The sequence below is a fragment of the Dreissena polymorpha genome, chromosome 8 (assembly GCF_020536995.1).
Source record: "Dreissena polymorpha isolate Duluth1 chromosome 8, UMN_Dpol_1.0, whole genome shotgun sequence".
NCBI classification, from domain to species: Eukaryota; Metazoa; Mollusca; class Bivalvia; order Myida; family Dreissenidae; genus Dreissena; species Dreissena polymorpha.
This window is the reverse complement of record NC_068362.1, coordinates 51,805,937-51,814,113: the sequence shown is the minus strand read 5'-3', so window position 1 is coordinate 51,814,113 and position 8,177 is coordinate 51,805,937. Positions and strand designations below refer to the sequence as shown.

The 8,177-nt window shown below is 35.6% G+C and overlaps 1 long non-coding RNA gene across 8 annotated transcripts; it reads right to left on the bottom strand.

Annotated features, from left to right (window-relative positions):
- Window positions 1–389: 389 nt before the first annotated feature.
- On the bottom strand, window positions 390–7,864 carry LOC127840823 (uncharacterized). Of its 8 annotated transcripts, XR_008030569.1 has the most exons (7): window positions 6,911–7,863; window positions 4,785–6,616; window positions 4,565–4,616; window positions 3,573–4,259; window positions 1,789–3,380; window positions 1,609–1,668; window positions 390–1,444 (listed from the first exon to the last, which is right to left on the bottom strand). It is a non-coding gene; the product is annotated as an uncharacterized LOC127840823 (long non-coding RNA). The 8 variants fall into 8 exon arrangements; XR_008030563.1 differs by having other exon boundaries at window positions 1,789–1,890; window positions 2,115–3,380; window positions 3,573–6,616; XR_008030565.1 differs by having other exon boundaries at window positions 4,565–6,616.
- Window positions 7,865–8,177: the final 313 nt, after the last annotated feature.

Genomic DNA, 8,177 nt, shown 5'->3' with positions numbered 1-8,177 from the left:
AGCGCAATATAAAGCCTAAATACTGTTGAACGTTTATGTTAATGTGCCTCACTGAAAGACAAGTTATACCAATAACGAACCGTTGTACAAAATGTGTATGCAGTCAAAAGCGAGTAACTGCTTTACGTTTACGAGTCACTCAATGTAAGTCTCAACACGAGTAGTTCGTAAGGCGCAATTAATGTTCAACACAACATTGAGTAGCATAGTTTGTTGCCATATGGAAAATATCTTATATCGGTTAGTCATTCATATAGTTTTTTTTATCATTTTACCTCAAATTCAAGTTTGAAAGTTTTTTGCTTTGTACGTTTGCAAGCTAGTGGTGTCACTCGGCGTTTTTACGGACTTGTGACCGTTCCTCTTGTCTGAGTACAAGAGAAGTCGCCTTCCCACCCCAGCCCTAGCAGACTTAAACCTAACAATTTGAACAATGCGTGTTATCAACCGGTTGGTAGCCTTATCAAATGCCATCGCGTCCTCGGACTCGCATACGCATCGACCCACGTCAGGTTCTAAAGCTTGCGGGCAATAATGAGTGTCCCTCGCGATAGATTGAGGAGCCTTGCCAGAGTATAACGACAGCATGGATAACACATGTTAGAACCGAAAACCGAGGCGTTTCCCCTCAAGTGCTATCGGTTCGCTTCGCAACTTGTGGAGTCGGTCTATTGACACCTACATACCTCGGTCGCCCATACTCAGTCAATTAACCGCTGTTGTCTTTCTGCTTGCCAAATAGCAGTCAAAACAACCTTACATTGATCTAGCCAGATTGGAAACTACGAGCGAAAACTAACTCGCCCAAGCGAGTGACCCGCTCCCGATTCGAGCAAAACCTCACCTAAGCACTATCGACCCAAAAAACGCCAGTAACACTGCTCCGTTACTAGGGAGCCTTGCTAGTCAACACAAGTAATTTGCAATCCTGGCTAGAGCAATGAGTATATTCGGACTGGTGTACCACCATGTGATTGTCTGCGCTTAAATTGTTGGTATTTGATACTTAGAGTCTCTTGTGCCAAAGTTTTGTTTGATTTTGGTAATGCATAGTTAATACATCGTTAATACACAAACACATACATCAATACATCAATACATCAATATTGCTGGCCAGCACAATAAAACAAGGAAAAAAAAGGTAGGAGAACAATCTCCTTTATTTTTCATGTAAAAACATAAACATAAACATACACACTGTCAACACTTGCCACTTGCAACACCGAGTTCGTTTCATTGCATAATGTTCACATTTTTTGATCGACACATATTCGCAATGTTACATGGATTCACAAAGTTACATGGATTCACAAAGTTGCACTGATGTCCATACGCGGGCCAATGTTCAAGTTATCGGTGCGATGGACCCACGGTTTTGTCGCAGCTGTACCCCACACGTATGTATTGACTACTCGGTGTCCACATCAAGGTTTGCAAATTGGCACTGAAAATAGAAAAGCAAATTGTGTTAAACAGTAAACGATGAAAGTAAACAGCCTGAAATGATAAAAACATGCATGTGTAATATACCATGGATCAAATAAAATAGTAAACACAAACTGCTAAAGAAAAACACACAACTCTACCAACTGTTTGACTGATACTTACTTTTTTGTATTGTGTTGCATGTTCAGGCGCCTTTCTGTCACTGCTCGTCTAGCAGTACAGCTGAAATGAAATAGAAAGCATGATCAGAAACTTTCATTGTAATTGTACAACTTACAATTTATGTGCACAATTTTGCATTTAAGTATAACATACAGTAAAACAATTTCAACTAATACTCACTTTTTTGTTGTGTTGTTTCCACAAAGGCGCCTTGTTGTCACTGCTCGCCTGGTAGTAAAGCTGACTCGTCTAGTAGTTGATAACACTCGTCAAGCAGTAAAGCTGAAATGAAATCGAAAGCATGATCAGAAACTTTTGAATGTGTTTGTACAACTTACAATTTATAAACACAATATTGAACTGTAACAGTAAACATGAAACAGATAACAATTTTACTTACCTATGTTATCTTCGCTGAAATACAAAAGTCATGTTCATAGCAATCATAGCATATTAACACACGATGAATACAACTCAAAACTTTTAGTAAGAAACTCAGTACTTACTTTGTATCTTGTATCCAATCCCTCTGCTGGCAATCTTCTTCAGTCCACAATCTAGCTGAAATCAAGACTCAATGCATACATGTAAATTTTGCCAAATAACAAATAAAACTGTGAACCAAAACTTTAACTAAACAAAACTAACTTTTCAACTGTAATGGTACTCACCTCTGGCAACTGAAATCATACAGACATTTTGCATAGCACAATACATTTTTAGTTTGAAGATAAGAATGATTTATGAACATTTTACTTACACAAAGCATAAATATAAAAGACATGCTATGATGAAAAAAACAATATGTATACAAAATTATACATAAAAAAACACACTATACTTACCATTGCTGACCTGAAATTGAAAAAAGCACATTTTGTATAGCAGAATACAAGTCATCAAAACAGTTCAATATGAAAATTAAAGAAAGTTTGTGTACTTACCACAGCCATACTGAAATGAAAAAGAAACACATTTTACAATGCAAAATACAGGTCATCAAAACAGTTCAATATGAAAGGCAATTGTACTTACCACAGCCATACTGAAATGAAAAAGAAACACATTTTACAATGCAGAATACAGGTCATCAAAACAATTCACTATGAAATTATAGAAAGTTAGTGTACTTACCAACAGGCTACTGAAATGAAAAAAACATTAAGCATTGCATAGTAGTATACAAGTCATCAAAACAGTTCAATATGAAAATTAAAGAAGGCAATTGTACTTACCACAGGATACTGAAATGAAAAACAGACATTTTACAATGCAGAATACAGGTCATAAAAACAGTTCAATATTAAATTATAGAAAGTTTGTGTACTTACCACAGCCATACTGGAATGAAAAAAACATTTAGCAATGCATAATAATCAAGACTTACCTAGCTGATCTTGAATCATTCTCTGTTTCTCAACTTCTCAGTAGTCCAAAAGTCTGCTCTGTAACGACCCACCATTCCAATCTGAAAAATAGTTAAGCATAACAAAGCACAAAACAAACCAAAAGAGTAGTTTACTTACCTCATATTTTGTGCAGGTTTTTAACAGCCAATTTTCTTCTTGAAACCTGTATTCGTCTCTTTTTTGACCCACTGTGGAACAGTCACAGCAATGTAAGTCTGAAACATAGAAGGGCATAACAACATTACATACAAACCAGTATATTTGTTTTGACTTACCTCGTGGCTAGAGTCGAGAAACAGATGCTGAATTTCTTTTCTGCCACAAGCTGTCAAAACATCTCTGCAACATCTCTGCAATTGAAACCTGAAACAGAGTGAAACAGATAAACATCTTGTATACAATATAGTAAACACTTACCTTGTTATAGGCCTGAGTTGCAGCAGTGATTCTTTCTTGAAATCTTCTTCTTTTCCATCACTGCATGAGAGACCTGAAAAATAGCATGCAGTGCAAAACACATGAGTTAAATTAAACCAAAATTTTGTTTCTACTTACCTTGCTTCTGTAGAGTTGAATCACAGTAGTAGAATTCCTTCTTCAAACACATTTCTCTGTCTACACCAGGAACTTGAATCTGAAACAGAGAAAAGCATCACATCATATTGTACAACTCAAGTGCATTCATTCAATGCTTACCTACTTTCTGTTGAGTTGTTTCACAGCAGTTGAAATCCTTATTCACTGTTGGCACTGCTATGAGACCATTTCTGCATGTGAAATCTGAAACAGAGCAAAGCAAAGTATGCATGGTAAAAATCAAACAAACAATTGTAACACTTACCCTGTTTGCAAGTCCCATTCACTTTCTCAGCAATGTTCCTCTTCTTGAATCGTCTTCGTCGCTGACTACAAGTACACCTGAAACATAGCATGTACAAAACATACCATATAAAAACAAAATACAAGTGTTCATACTAAAATGAAACACACTTACCTTTTTGCGTTGCTCAGCTCTGTTCGACTGTCAACTCTTCATGTCATGTCATATCTGAAACGAACTAAATCAAAACATGCATAGTATACAATCATTGATAAAATTTCGAAACAATTGTATGCTTCATAGCTGTGTTTTTTGTTTACGTTACATATCACAGACAACTGGCGATCACAAAAGTAAAGACATTTTTGTACTACTCAAACATTATTGAAACAAATGTATACTACAATACTCACCACAGCTCCCTGAAATGAAATAGAAATGTTAACAGCATGCAAACAAATGTTAACCAATATCAAATCATCTATAATAAATATCAACAAAAGCATTTCGATACACATAGTAAGTGTTCACCATCATAGTACATCATCAGTTAGTTCGACATCCCACGGTTGCTCAAGTGTTAGTACTGGCTAGCATTTACCCTTTTCAGTTAACCGTCACACATCAGCATTTTTAGACACAAGTACTGATAGATTCAACCCTTGTTATCATCTTTCACAGACTTCTATGAGTAAACAACTGAAAAATATAAAACGTTTGTACTCACTGTTTGGCAGCTCCAAGAAACACGTCTGTACTGCTTGCCATCTGGACATCCACTGAAACAAAACATCTTCAAACACACATACATGTAAAACGTTTTTGAACATAAACCAACACAGATCAAACTTGAATTATCCATCTGTACATGACACACATGAAAAATAGCATAAGTTTACCATCACATTACAGCAGTACAAATGAAAACAAAAATTTGATCGACTTACCTTGCTTCTGTAGAGTTGAGTAACAGACGTGGAAATCTTCTTCCATGTGTAAACCAGTGACTCGAATCTGAAATAAAGTAAAGAACACATTGTACAACTCAAATCAATGGATTAAAACTTACCTTACTTTTGATGATTTGTGTCTCAGCAGTTGAAATCCTGTTTAATTTCTGCATGTGAAATCTGAAACAGAGCAAAGCAAAGTATGCATGGTAAAAATCAAACAAACAATTGTAACACTTACCCTGTTTGCAAGTCCCATTCACTTTCTCAGCAATGTTCCTCTTCTTGAATCGTCTTCGTCGCTGACTACAAGTACACCTGAAACATAGCATGCACAAAACATACCATATAAAAACTATTTGTACTTACCATATGATTGCTTTTCTGTTCAGGTCAGCTTGAAAACCCATCACTGCCAACAGCATCTGAAAAATAGTACAACACCAACAAACAAACAAACAAACAAACATAACATATCATAAAAACAGTTTAACACAACAGATATGAGAGCTCTCGCAACCACGTCTGTTCTGTTCGACTGTCCAAAAGCAACTGACAGTACTTTACTGACAGCATTTTTTTTAAATAATTCACTAACATTGAGGAATTCTAAACTTACCTTCAAGGCTTGTTGAGTAGCTCCAAAAACAAGACTGCTTGGCTCCACTGTTCACTCCAACTGTCATATCATCACTGGATAAGCACTCCTGAAATGTATTAAAACAAAACATGCATAGAACAAACATTCAGTCAAAAGTACTTACCTTTCACTTTGTCACTGCCCTGTGCTCAACTCCAGTCAGCATGACATCTCTGCTTGAAAGTCTGAAACATATAAAAACATGCAATGCAAAACAAACATAGTTACTTACCTTCTAGCATCTTGTTGGAGCTCCAGAAATCACGACTGTTCACTCCGGCTGCCAGACTTGAACTGCCAGCACACATCTGAAAATCTGAACAAAGCATTCATGTTCATACTTTACTAGCCGTACAATTTAAGTTACTAACAAACTCTTCATCCAAAATAGAGTACACGAAAAGCTAGCTAGGTTTACCTCTGTTCACTAAATGAAACCATGATGATAAAGTAACTCACTTTATCTCTTCTTTTGTCAAAATACAAGTGTTCATAGTGGAATGAAACAGACTTACCTTTTCGTTTCCCAGCTCTGTTCAAATCATGTCAGGTTTTCATCTCATGTCAAATCTGAAACGAACTAAATCAAAACATGCATAGTATACAATCATTGATAAAATTTCGAAACATTTGTATGCTTCATAGCTCTGTGTATTTTCACTTTACAGATCACGGACAGCTGGCGACCACAAAAGCGAAAACATTTTTGTACTACTCAAACATTGCTGTATTAAGCTCACACTCATGAACACCAACCGACAGAGTTGTTATAGACTTATAATCCCTAAAACTGTACAATAAGAATCAAAAGCAGTTTTCAGTCATAATCTTTTATTGAATTCTATACATATGCACTACAATCTACAGTACTCACCACAGCACCCTGAAATGAAATAGAAATGTTACAGCATGCAAATACAATTTAAGCAATATCATATCATTTATCTACTATGTTTGCAAATTTTTTTCAATCATATGTTCGTTTCCCCAAAGTAGCTCATATTCTGTTCCACCATCATACACCATCATCGCTAATCACAACATATCGACACTATATCAGTACTGAGTAATTTCTACCCAACGCATTACACTTCTATACAAGTAAACCTGTACAAAACGAATCGAAATCAGTTTTCATTCATCATGATTTATTGAAACAAATTTATACTACAATACTCACCACAGCCCCCTGAAATGAAATAGAAATGTTACAGCATGCAAATACAATTTAATCAATATCATGCATATCAACAAAAGCGATTCAATACATTGTCGTTTAATATTTTTGCAACATTTTTCCATCATATGTTCGCTTCCTCAAAATAGCTCAATGAATATTCTGTTCCACCATCATCCACTATTATCGCTCATCACAACATATCGACACTGTATCAGCACTGAGTAATTTCTACCCAACACATTACAACCATCATACATCATCACGCAACTTGTAAACAGTAAAACGAAAAAAATTTGTACTCACGTTTTTTGTAGACAGCAGCTCGATGAACACGTCCGCACAGCTCGACATCTGAACCTCAACTGACAGTCAATCGCTTGACACCACAACATAAATTTAATTATTCACAACAGTCAGAGCTTAAAAAAACACGTCCGATCAGTCCGATGTCAAAACTTAAAGTGAAGTCAAGTCGTTCAAAAAAATTAATGTAAGTCAAACATTTCATATATAACGCTCACAAAATTTCGTTGTCAGTCAATACTAAACGTTCAAAAGTTAACATCGCATAAGAGTATGGTTTCATTTCACAACTCAAGTCAAAGTCAAGTTGTTATCTCATAACAATAACCTAACACTTCAGTCATCCAGTCATTCAACAACCTGAGTACCAAGTCGCTATTCTATAACGCGAAGTCAATTTTACTCTCAAAGTACAAGTCAGTAAAACTCAAAACTTTTCATCAATAGTCAGAGCTCACGAAAGTACGTCCGTCTTCGTCAACGTTCAAAAGTCAACTGAAACTTTTTAATCGTAAAAATATTTCAAAGTCAAATTTTTTTCAGAGCTCACAAAAACAAGTCTGTCTTTGTCAAAGACCATCAGTCAACTAAGATTCTGTCGTAGTAAAAAAAATTTAAAAGTCAAAACTTTTTTCAGAGCGCTTTAAAAACACGTCCGTATTGGTCAATCTCCAAGTCGCAACTGAGCGTTCTTTACCCGCGCAGTTCAAATTATAATGAGGTCACGACGTCGAGAGCTTCGAAAAACACGTCCGAACCCTTCAACGACCAAACGAAGAATGACAGAAAAGCACATTGAACATGTTTATTCTTCATGATTTTAGTTACGATTGAATGTGTATTTGATGAGAAATAAAAAAATCATACTTAACATGCAAAAATCCTACAAATATTGACTTTGTGATGATATTTTTTCATGACCATACAAGCCGAAATATTCACACTCACAGCTTGAATGGGCATAAAAATTGATAAGCATGAGTCCGTACAATCCATCCAGTATTTCCTTCGAGTTAAAGCAAATCCATGGTCTTTAGGTCTCAAATCTTGTTATGAGGCGTACTCAACGCAGATTTTTATAGTCAATGTTAAAACGACAAAAGGCGAGTATATAAAAAAATCTAGTCAAACATAGATTTACTAACCTATCATTCTGAAATAATCCTAGATCATATCAAATATGTGAGAAATCCATCAAAATATTTATTACTGAACATTTAACATCAGCACAAAATATTCCCGTATACCCATTTAGTTTTCTACATAG